The sequence below is a fragment of the Urocitellus parryii genome, chromosome 16 (assembly GCF_045843805.1).
Source record: "Urocitellus parryii isolate mUroPar1 chromosome 16, mUroPar1.hap1, whole genome shotgun sequence".
NCBI lineage: Eukaryota > Metazoa > Chordata > Mammalia > Rodentia > Sciuridae > Urocitellus > Urocitellus parryii.
Window position 1 is genome coordinate 24,018,909 of NC_135546.1, and position 12,950 is coordinate 24,031,858.

Here is a 12,950-nt window from a genome sequence, read left to right on the forward strand (position 1 = left end):
TAATCAACGGCTTGGAGGGCTTTAACTGTGGAGAAGGTGGAAGGTGTCAGAGGGAGCGCCCACGCGGGTCTCAGCTGGGGGCATGCGCTTCCCATTCTCTACACAAGCCACCTTGTACTGGACCGTCACAGAAAGAGCACCCTGCCCAGAGACCACAGGGACATGTGTGATCACAGTGCTGAGACTGTCGTGCCCAGATCTGCTTAGCACCGCATCACCTCGAAAACCAGGAGAGACTTGCAAAGAAATATCCAGGACGTCGTCAGCAGGCATGGTTTTGATGTGCAGTGCCGGTGGGGTCAAGTGCCCTAATAAAAGGGTGAGAGGGTGGTCGGGGCGGGGAAAAGCCATGACAGATTCCAGCCCACATGTAAGGAAGCACAACCAATAGCAATAAAATTTATGATGGCCATGATCAGCAGAGCAGGGGACACCTGCAAACCCAGCAGTATCTCCCTGCACCGTGGAGACCAACAGTCCTTCCTACCCCTGAAGGCACAGAGGCCAATTCACGAGAGATGTGAGCTACTGTCCTCCTTGGGGACATCTGCCTCTCACGTAGTTCAGATGTCAGGATATTCGTGCAAGGACATGTCACCTGACCTGTGAGGGCTTCCACGTCTCCATGAAACCCTCGCAGATGGAAGAGTCTGCAAGTTCTTGCTTCTCTCTAGCGTGTCCCCAAGCCCCAAAAGCAGAGCCCTTTTCCTCCACGATGCTGAAAGCTAACGTTGTCTCTCTGCTTCCTGTAACCACTAAGGGTGACGCTGAATGACAGCTTCTCACAAAACTGAGTGCTAACAAAATGATTGGTTTTGTGCAAAATTAGACTATCACTGGGAAGAAATGAACAAACAAGTGACACGAGTGGGGTGTACTCTCCCCCGTTCTTGATCTTGACTTACCTACAAACCACTCCATCCCCTCCACATTGTCTCTGTATAAACCATGGCGGCTTCTCCTGAGGAAGGCTTTCAAGGTCACCAGAGGAGTGTGGAAGTGCAGCTGGGACACAAAGAGGAGAAAGGGCCTGTCCTTGTTTGTGAAATTAGAAAACCACTGGAATTATGGATGGGAGATGATGGTGTCCACAGTGGACCTTGAATGTGCTGCGTCTGTGACCTGGATTCACCTGCTGGGATTTCACTGTGAGGGGTCCCCTCAAAAACTCATGAGTGAGACCATGCAAGAAAGTTCACAGGTAAAATGATTAGATTATGAGAGGTGTGACCTAGAAGTGTATTAATCCACTTGGATGAACTCACTGGGTGATGACTGTAGCACGTGGGGTGTGGCTGGAGGAGGGGATCCCTGGGCTGTGCCTTTGGGGTCTCTATCCTGTCCCTGGTGAGCAGAGCTCTCTCTGCTTCCTGGTGCCCTGTCCTGAGCTGCTCTCCTCCTCCGGGCCCTTCCGCCATTTTGTTCTGCTCCCCTTGGGCCAGAGCCATGGAGTCAGTCAGCCAACCATGGTCTGAACCTTGGAAACCATGAGCCCCAAATAAACTCTTCCTCCTCCAAGTGTTCTTCTTGGGATCTTTGCTCACAGTGGCAATTTTGTCTGAGTAAAACAATATCCACGGTCAGTATACTACAGGAAGATATTTTGAGAGGGAGGGACGGGACACCCCACCCACCCACCCTGTGTTACAGAACATTGCCATCATTATTATTTTATTATTAGGTGCTGCTAATTTCTGACTTTCCCTAATTTATAAATTAAATATCTTCATAGGTATGTACGCATAGGGAAATAGCTATATATTGTTGTATATGTATGAATATTTATTTATTACTTACATATGAATGCTTGGGTACTCTCTCTGGGGTTTCAGGCATTCCCTGGGCCTTTGAAGGAGTCCCTGATGCACGACCACTACTTGGATACTTTCCAGTGCAACCCGGTAACTCAACACAGAGATCCGAGTGTGGAAACCAATTCATACAAAGAGGTTGGACCTTTCCTTTTTCTTCTTCTTTTTTTCTTTTTTTTCTTTTTAGCACCAGAGATGTAACCCAGGGGTTCTTCACCACTGAGTCCCTTCCCCAGTCCTTTTGATATTTTATTTACAGACAGAGTCTCACTGAGTCTCTTATGGCCTCTCTCAGTTGTTGAGGCTGGCCTCCCACTTGCCATCCTCCTGCCTCAGCCTCCCCAGCTGCTAGGATGACAGACGTGGGCAAAGTGACTCCATAAAGAAATCCTTCAGCATATACACTGTGGAATACTATGTAGCCATGAAGAAGGATAGCTTCCTTTCCTTTGTGAATGAAGTGTGAGTTTGGACCTTTTCAATGCACCTGGTGCTATGGGACCCCAGGGTAGCTCACAGCTCAGAAACTGCCCCCCCACCCCAGATCGTGAGGGTCCCCACCTTTGAATGTAGGCCGTGGCTTCCTGCAGCATCCGTCTGGTGGTGCTCCCCACATCCATGGGCTTCTCGGTGACCTGGTGGTTCCGCATGAGCACACAGTTTTCCAGAGAACCACGTGGTGAAGACGAGGCTGGCCATGAGCCCGACTGCGGTGTAGGGATCCGAGAGGAGGCCACTGAGTTTGGCAGCCGTGAGCGTCAGGACGTCCAGAGCAAGGATTCTGGTATAGCGGCTGAACAGGGCAGCCACTGTGACCCCCAGCTCTGGGGGTCTGTCAGGGTCACAGTTGTTGATCAGGGTGAAGGGCAGTCCATAGAAATAGTGGAAGCTGTGGTTCAGCGGGTGGTGGCAGTAGTCACCGCGGGACGCGCAGCTCACACCCTGGTGCCACTTTCCTGCAAGTGGTGGTGGGTGGTCAGCCACACAAAGGGCACACGCTGTTGCCTGGGACAAAGAACCCCGGGGCCATTTGGATGCAGTCAGGGGAAAGAAAACCTCCAAAGAGCAGATCCTGAATCCGCAGAGGCTATGAGTGACCTCAACCAGACTTGCTTTTGGTTTTGGGTACCAGGGATTGAACTCAGGGCCACTCGATCCCCGAGCCCCATCCCCGACACTTTTTGTGTTTTATTTAGAGACAGAGTCTTGCTGAGTTACTTGGGGCCTCGCTAAACTGCTGAGGTTGGCCTCTAACTTGCGGTCCTCCTGCCTCAGCCTCCCAAGCTACTGGAATTACAGGTGGTGGAGCCAGCCTCTGAAGAGCTTTCTGATTCCTTGGGGCTGAAGAAGATAGACAGGTTCATAGAAGGAAAGAAGGCAAAATATAAATCAAAGAACCCCAAACCTCTGCAATGAGGAGAACTTCTGAACTGAAAACCATCCGAGAGGGCTGGAGTGGAGCCAGATACCAACTCAGGAAGCCGAGAAGGATGAAAGTTTTTTTTTTTTTCCTCCAGACGAAATTGGTCCCTTGACAATTGGATGGGAGGGGAATCAGGTGTTCGAATACTTATGAGGCTGATGGCATAGCCTTGCTCCTTTGGGATTTTTGCAAAAGTGGTTTCGTTGGCAGGAAGCCCGCCTGAGCCTGCATTCTAGTAGAGGACCAGGTACTCATCGTTGTCCATTCCTGCGGATCCCACAGCAGAGCAAGGTTCATGTTCCCTTCGCCAGGAACAGGTCTTAGCAAAGGGATTCGGGGCACCAGGGGACAGTGGGCAAGAATCTGGCTGTCAGCACTTGGGGAAGGTGAGGAGGTGGTGCTCTGGGTAGGGAGTGGGTGCAGATCAGAGAGGTTGTTGAATGTGCTATTGTGCACAGCATGAGCCCACCACTGAGCATCATCTGCCCCAATGTCAGCTGCATAAGTTGGACACACCTTGCCTATCATGAGAACCAACCCAGTATATCTATCTATCTATCTATCTATCTATCTATCTATCTATCTATCATTACCTATCATCCAGGTACCATTATGTTGCATCTATCCCCTTTCTATGCACACATCATTTATCTGTCACCTGTATGTGCATTATGCATCTGTCACCTCTATATACCTCTATCACCCATCATTAGCTATCACCTGTTCCTCTATTATCTATTGACAGGATTGCTATCAATTGAGCATCATTAATCCAACTTCCTTCATTGATGGTATCACCATCATCATCTATGGAGCATTGTATCTCACCTGTCAATCACCGTATTTCTGCTTCTCATCCACCAATGATGGTGGTCATCCCGTCCCAGAAGGCTCCCTCTGCACAGCCTACCAAGGGCACCTACCTGGCAATTTGATGAGACAAGAGCTGGTACGTGGAAAATATCAGAAGGAAAAGAACATTTCTCCTGTACCAGACGTGCACAGACATTTGTGTTGGGTGTTTTTTCCCTGAGCAATTTTTTTCTCTGAGTATCAGCACGATTCCCGCAGAACCTGCAGCGTGCTGTGTGTCCCAAATCAGCTAGGGACGATCTAGACCTCAGGAAGAGGTGTGTGGTTATCTGTGACTCCCATTTGATTAACCCAGGGGTATCTAACACCTGAGCCCCCTCTGTAGCCCTATTTTGCATTTTACTTAGAGACAGGGTCTCACTGAGTTGCTTAGGGCCTCCTTTTGGCTTAGGCTGGCTTTGAACTCGTGATCCTCCTGCCTCAGCCTCCCAACCACTGGGATGACAGGCGTGCGCCACCATGCCCAGTATTGTGCGAGGGTTTTAACACCCACGGGGGCTGAGGGTCCTGAGGGGTGAGGGCATACGAGGTCCTTTTCGGAGCACACACTGCAGGAAGGTAACAGGAGGGCACATTACCTTTCAATTTCCCAGTATCTGCGGGATCACTACCCAGCTAGAGTGGCGATGGGGTCCAGGCTGCAGCCGGGAGCTGCTGTCCAGGGTCCCCGCGACACCCACCTGATCGAAGTGGCTCTGCTCGGGGTGCAGAGCAGGGAGCCGCCAGGTGCTGGGTGAGTTTCATGCCCTCCTCCACCAGCCGGTCGATATTGAGGGTCCTGAGAAAATCAGATGAATGTCCCTTAGGAAAGGGCTGGGAATGCTCTGGGCCTCAAACGAGGCCTGCATGGAACTTCCCGGGGCTGCGTGGCACCTGTCTTAGTGCGCCCACTTCTGAGTTTGCAAAGGACAAATGAGGCTCACCCTGGGCGGATCCTCCTACAGCCCTCCCCCCACCTCAACTGATGCCAAAGAAACAAAGGGCACCCCAGATTTTGAATTTTGGCTTTGGCCTGGGGGGCTGGCACAGAGACACACCTTGCCCGTTTCACTTTCTGGGAGTCATGAATGACAGATGTTTCACAGTGATTATAAAAACGGGCTGTGAGAGACGCTTTTGTCCAGCTGGGGAATGACATGGATTCTGAGCCCAGGCAGTCTGGGCTCAGCCAGGACCTCAGGTGGGTTCGGGGTACGAAATGCACATCTGCGTGGTGACATTCTCCTCTTAGGGTGGGTTATGGGGGACCCCTTGTCACAATAACTCTGTGGTTACATCGCAGGGCTTCTTAGAGGAAGATGGACCCCAACAAAATTACATTAAAAGGAAGAGATGACCGATGTCACACACAAAGGCAAAGTTTTTGGCTTTTTCTTATTTTTTGGGGGGGGAGTATGCAACCCAGGGGGCCTGTGTGCTTTAAATATCCCATCAGCATCCACGAAGGGTGCACCCTGAGTTTCCTACCAGGTTTCTCAGATGCAAAATTCAAAGTGAAGATGAAACACTTCACCTAAGAGCTTTTGCAGTCAGACTGCAAAACTAGATTGAGAATCTCACTGTAGATACGAATCCCAAAGGCAGTGACCCAGCCCCTAGAGCTCAAGGAATTCCCCACGGACTGTCAGATGACAGGTGCTACTCTCTTCCCTTCTCCCTTGGAGGAGGATGCATCTGGTGGGAGCTAAGCTATAAAAGCTCAGACCTTGTTCTTCATGCGCCTAAAGCTGACCACTCAGTGACCTCCCATAAGAAAAGTTTTGCTCCCCTGAGGACAACTGGAAAAGTACAGAGACACTGGAGGTGTCCCATTTTAGGATGTGGTGCTATTGGTGAGCAGCAGATGGAGACCAGAAATGTTGGTCAACATCCTACAATGCACAGGATGGGCCCATCACACAGAGTTATCTGGGCCAGTGTACCAGTAGGACCAAGGCTAAAGAACCTTGTCAGTCCTTCCATCCATCCATCCACTCACCCACCCACCCATTCATCAACCATTCAACCATCCATCCATCTATACATCCATTCATCCATTCATCCATTCATCCATTCATCCATTTGCCCATCCACATACCAATCTCCCTGCCCATCCACCCACCCACCCATCCATCCACCCACCCATTCACCAATTCACACATCCACCCATCTACCAATTTGCCCATCCAACCACCCATATGCCCACCCATCCACCCACTCATCCATCCATCCACCCACAAAGCCACCCATCCATCCATCCATCCACCTATCCACCCATCCACCCATATATCCATCTATCCATCCACCCACCCACCCACCATCCACCCATCCACCCATCCACCCATCTATCCATCTATCCATCCACCCACCAACCCACCATCCACCCATCTATCCATCCATCCATCCAGGCAACCATCTATCCATCCATCCATCATCTATCCATCCACTCATCCACCCATCCATCCATCCATCCACCCAGGCAACCATCTATCCATCCATCCATCCATCCATCTATCCATCCACCCATCTATCCATCCATCCCTCCATCCAGGCAATCATCTATCCATCTACCCATCTATCCATCCACCCACCCACCCACCATCCACCCATCTATCCATCCATTTATCCACCCACCCATCCATCTATCCATCCACCATAGGTGGATGGGCAGATAGACAAATGGATGATGCCTGGATGAAAACATGGACAGATGGGTGGGTGGAGGAATGGCTCGTTCATAAATGGATACCTAAGATTCAGGCTGATGGATTTGGGGTAAAATTCTAGTGATTTGCTAACACTGAGAATAAAGGACTCAGAACTGAGTATAATTTTACAAGCCTGTGTGTAACCCTCTACCCAGTTTAGCCAAAATAAGAAAATACCCCACACTCTCTAAGATCCTCTGGCCTCCAAAGACCCCCATTCAGACCTTCTCCTAGCCACCATTTTGGCTCTGGCTCCCTCACACCCCACTAAGACATGCGTTTTGCCCTAGTCTCCAGTCATACTGGGGATCAGGGTTTCTGTGAACACAGGATATGCGAGTATCTTTTAGACTCACTGCTTTCAAATCCTTTGGGTCTGAACCCAGCGGTGGCATTGCTGGGTCATATTGTGATTCAATCTTAAGCTTTTGAGGGGCCACTATATTGTTCTGCCAGGGGCCACCTGGAGCCCCAGGAGCTGGAGAGGCAGGAGGAGCCTCCCTGGAGCCCATGGAAGGAGCTCAGCCTGGGACTCTGGTCTCAGCCTCTGCCCTCCAGGGCTGGGGGAGGGGTGGTGGTGCCTGGATTACATTTAAGTCTCTGTGTTTTTGGTTATTTATTACAGCAGCCCCAGAAAAACCCTTACATACCCAACAGGGCCTCAAGTAGTTTGAGAGGGCTAAGACCCTATTTTTACTGTTGGAAAGTAATCATTTTTGGTGTTGAGTTCTGCAGCACTAACAAATTTCATTTGCACTGGTCGATTTTATGTGAATTATTCCATGAAACTGCACACAAGGCAGCACCCCAACACCAAAACCGCACTCTACCTCAGTGTAAGGTTCCCATAGCAACCAAGCCTTCCTAGGGGGACACAGGGTGGAGGGCGGTGCAAGGGCGTGTTCTAAAGTGCCCAAATGACTGCAGGGGGCGGAGCAAGGGGTGTGTCCTAGAGGGGGATGTGCGGGGGGTGGAGCAAGGGGCGTGCCTCAGTTTGAGTGGGCAACACATAGCTGAGGATGGGAGGGGACGTGCCCAGGTGCCCACCAGGGCCTGTCTAGGGGGAGACTAGGCCTTAAAGTGGGGTGTCGCAAGGGGTGTGCCCTAGGATGGGGGGACTGGACATGCTCGGGTGGGCCTTAGTGTTGGGCACCGCGGAGCTGCCTCAGGGTGGACACTTCGTCCCAGGAGCGAAGTGGGGAGTGACTTAGGAGGGGAAGGGGCGGCGCAGGGGTCCAGTGGCGCCCTAGTGTTGGAGGCACCGTCAGTGCTGGGGGGAGGGGAGAGAGGCCCTGGAGCGGGACAGCAGTGGCTTAGACTGTTCCTGGGGACTCCCCAGCAGCATCAGGGAGAGGGCGCGGGGTGTGCGGGTGGGGTGGGGGGGACTCAAGCCGAGCCCCAAGTCAGGACCAGGTGGTATTCGGGGAGTGATAGCGCCAGATGGCCATATGGGGAGGAGACCAGACAGGAGTCTCAGCCAGGGTCAAGACCCTGTTGGGGGAGGGACAGAATTTTGTCTTAGATTGTGTGACTGGGCATGGCTGGGGGTGGGGACCAGGACGGGACACGGAAGACTACGAATTTATTGGGGAGACACGGGCATCAGGCTGCGTGTCTTTAAAAATGTGTATGTGGAGGGTGTCACAGCCGTGTCAGGGTGGGGCAGGGGACTTGCCTTATAGAGATTGTGGGACTTGGCCCTGGGGAGGGGTCCCGGCTCCGAATGGGAGGGGGCAGAGCGGGTCTTAGTGGGGGGACACTGCAGCGCATCTGTGCCGACCTGGTGTGGGGGACACAGGCCATGAGGGGGCAAGGAGCAGGTCTTGGAGGGGTTCCGAGGCCCAAGGGTCTCAGCGTGGGGAGATGTGTCACCCCCTACGACCCGGGAGCAGCCCCGCTTAAGTCGCCGGCGCAGATTCCGCGGCTCAACCCGGGCCCCGCCTCCTGCTCGGCCTGCGCCCCCTCCTCCTGCTCGGCCCCCCCACCTCCTTCTGCGCTCCACCCCAGCGCTGCTCTCGGGGCCGCGCAGAGAATGCGCCGGGGGCTGGGTTTTGGTGACTCACCATTTCCAAGCACCTAGGCTTCCTTCCCAGGGTCTCGCGCTCTTCCCCTCCCCAGGCCTGAGTGGCTCTGTCCCAGGATCCCGCGCACCTGGCGGTGGCCTAGGCACGTCCCCTGGGCCTGTGAGCGCACCTCTCAGTAGACCCCATGGCTGTGCGCTGGCACCGGGGAAGGACATTGACCCCAGATCTGGGCACAATCCTGCCTGGGCTGGTGTCTCCGCCCACCGGGCTGCTGGGCGTGCTCCTGGACCCTGGTGGCTCACTTCCTGTGATTAACCTCCCAACTCTGGGCCTGGGGAGTGGCGCCTGGAAACAAATTCTCCCTGGTCCCCACCTCCTGGTGAAGCTGGGGCTTCTGGAGCTGCTTATTCTGGATGGGGCACAAGCAGGGTGACTCCCCGGCAGCCAGGGAAGCTTAGGGAACACACCCCCCCCTTTTTATTTATTCCTTCCAAGGGTCTTGGGTCAGCCCCACCCCCCTCATAGAATTGGTGGGAATTCAGCTCCACCAGGTTCCCCATTTGGAATCTCTAGGGGGCTGGACTCTTGCTCCTTTGTGCATGCAGGGCCTGGGGTGAAGCCAGAATTAAACCAGTCAGTCTAGACAGGGAAAAGGGGTGAGGCCAATTTTGATGAGCCTGGCAAGTTGGAGACTGTTCCCTGAGGGATTGAAATGTCAATTCCTTCAGTGCCTTTCCTCCACCCTTATGGGGAACCTGCCCTTGAGCCAATCTGCTATTAAGATAGCTTGTCCCAGGAATTTCCCCTCCCTACAGGGAGCTACAAGGTTTTTGATTACTGTGTCCTGGGCTGCTCCATACTGTCCTTCCCCCTTCAGCTCTTCTCCTTCCCACCTCTTGAGCAGCTCAGGAGCATCCCTGGACCTACCAAGCTCTTAAGTGCAGTTAGTGCAGCTGCCACTCTTCAAGACTGGGGTGAAGGGCTTCCTGGCCTAGGCAGCTCTCAATCACCTGTTCAGTACAGAGCAGGCATATTGGGTTCTGCTGAAGCGACTTCCCAGTTTTTTTTTTTTAATTTATATATATATTTTTTCCTGGGGTTCTTTCACAATCAGGCGTTGGTGAAGGGGTTCCTGTCATCTGCTCTCTGACAGGGTCACAGTGTGGGGGATGCTGTGGCAGGGCCACACCATCTGGAAACCGAAACCATGGGGGATGTTAAGTGTTTGGTTCATGATCCTCCTGATATGGAGAACAGGGCATCCGTCAATCAATAATAAAAGTATGTGTTCCCTGAGAATGCAGGATAATTCCCAGAATGAGACCAAGGACAGAATTGAGCCAGACCCCAAGGTATGTTTCAATATCTCTCAGGATGCAAACAATAGTGTTATTCCTTAAGAAATTCACAGGGAAAAGATGACCACAGTTCCTGAGAAAAGCCTAATCCACAAGAAATATTTATTCCAGGGTTAACAATGTACACTAATGTCCCCCTCCCTTCCAAAGCCACAACCTGTACCATAGAGTAGTTACAGAAAAACAATCATTGTGCCAACAAGGACCACCCTATGTAGCTTGCAAATTAAAGGAAGATTATAGTATTCCCCTCGAGGACAAGAAGCTCATAAAAATGCATTCCTCCCATTAACACCCCCTCCTCTGCCTCACACAGGAATTCATGATGAAAGTGGAAAACACAGAGTTAATATCAATGGCAAATGGGTTGAGGTGCAGAACCTGCCCTTTAGTTAAAAGATTAAAAAGACACGAGATTTGGTGGGCTTTGACCAGGGATCAAGGAAACTTTAAGAAAAGAGTTAAATAGGTCATATGAAAACAAAAGGAAATTACTTGGGAAATTCAAAATAGAATAATGTAAAATTAATATAGATATATTTTAGAGTCACTTCGGAATAATAGGCTTTCACTATTTTAAGTGTGTTTCACTATTTTAAGTGTGTTTTACTGGGACTTTAGATTAAAAGTAAGAAAGCTTACTAATAATTATAGGTGTGCTTTAAAGTTAAAGGTTAATGAAATAATTTACATATGATTTAAAGTTAAAAGTTAATAATAGAACAGGAGACATGTAGTTGAGTTGTGTAGTATAGTGTTATGGGCCAGGTTATATGGGCAATGACCAAACAGACTCCATTTTACCCTGAGACTTCATATCATGTAAGAAATGCTTCTCTCCTGCTCAGGCTTGGGGCTATTCCTTGTAGAGACAGTTATGGGTCCTGCAGGGAGCTGTCCCTGGCTGGCCAGCTAAATTCTGTCCATTTGGACACAACAGGGACTTGGTGTGTTTTCTGAGTGACCTGCCCCACAACAGTGTGCACCTAGTGATTAAGGTGAAAATGTAAAAGTTTGATCATGATTGGCAAAGGTTACAGGAAAATATTCTAAACCATGTCCTCAATATATCTTAGGTAATCAATATGTCAGAAAACATTCTGACCCTTGAAAAGAATGGACATCAAATAAGTTTTGGGCTTTGAGACTATTTATTAACTACCTGGAAAGATATCTGCAAAAATGATATAAAAATAAAGGCCGTCCTAAGGGCAACAGATTCCTTTTGAAGACAGCTCAGAACTTGCATCCTGCTGTCTTTCAGCACCACATAAAAATAAATAAAAATTAAATAAAGGTATTGTGTCCAACTACACCTAAAAAAATTAAAAAATAGGGACAAAGTAATAGACTGAGACAATCTCAGTGAATATGTTTGTTTCTCTGTGCACCATGTTGCCCCTTGACATGTCCTGAAAACTTTTCAATATCTTGCTGAACCTCACTCCTCAACCTGGGCCCAGGGCTGTTTTGTGTCACAGATGAGGCCTCCTTGGTCCAGGTCGCAGAGACACCCTTCATGAATAAAAGCAAATCATTGGCCTCAGCCCACAGGTGAAAGGAGAGTTTCCCAAGTCTCCACGGAGTTTCCTAAAATGTGAGGATGAAGAGGAGCAAGGAAGAGGTACATGTGCTTGAAAAAGAGTCAAGAAGTTAAAAAAAAACCCCAGAAAGTGACTTGTTCATTGGACACGGGTTAGCAAGGCAGTGAGATTTGAGTGTGGGGGTAATTAAACATATTTAAGCCATTTCCATGTTTATATCATTCTTCATGTGGAAGGAGAATTGTTTTCTTCAGAAATAGATCTGAAGTGGAATTTGAGGACAAGTGGTTAAATGTTAGTCACAGCATTCAGCAGAAATCCTGGGGCAGGAAACTCAGAAAATAGGAAGAGTTTGCAGCCAATTCAGAAATGCACCCTGTGGCTGGGCAGAAAGACGCAGTGCTTTGACAGATAGCTGAACTCCCAGAGTCCAAGTTCACATTCAGAATGTGACACCTATTTCCTACTTGGATTCTGAATTATTTTCTTTCTGTTATTATTGTTTTCTTCATTAAATTTGCTCTGAGTGATGATTGATTCAAGACTCCCCTTATAATCTTAACTGCTTTCTGCTTGCTAAATGACCTTCTATGAATCTTCATGATTTCATTTAAATACTTGGGAATTATTTCCCAAGTACTCGATACTGTTTTTATACAAAAATGTACAATGAAATTTTGAAAAGTTTTTTATTGATTCTAATTAGTTACACAGGACAGCAGAATCATTTGGTCATCACATTCTACATAGGTGGATTATACCTCCTCATTCTTCTGGTTGCACATGATATAGAGTTACACTGGTCATGAAGTCATATATGTACAGAGGGTAATGACATCTGATTTATTTTACTTTCAATCTACCTCCATAACCCCTCCCCTTTTTTTCACTTTCCTCTGTCTAATCCAAAGTTGTTCTATTCTTCCCAAGAACCTCACCCTTATTGTGAATTAGATCTGCATATCTAAGAAGACATCTGGCCTCTGATTTCTTGGGACTGGCTTATTTCCCTTAACATACTATTCTCCATTTCCTTGTATTTGGTGGCAAGTGCCATCATTTCATTCTTCATTTAGGCTTCTTGTATTCTATTCTGTATGTATACTAAAATTTCTTTATCCATTCATCTGTTGTAGGGCACAGAGATCAGAGATCCTCCAACCTTTGTTACAAATATGCCATTGAGTCTGAAAAACCAGCCTGTACCTCAGAGCAAAGCCTGTCCAAGGA

At 49.4% G+C, this 12,950-nt stretch overlaps 1 pseudogene; it reads right to left on the reverse strand.

Moving 5' to 3' along the window:
• Nucleotides 1-21: 21 nt before the first annotated feature.
• Nucleotides 22-5,245, reverse strand: LOC144250645 (arylsulfatase D-like; annotated as a pseudogene).
• Nucleotides 5,246-12,950: the final 7,705 nt, after the last annotated feature.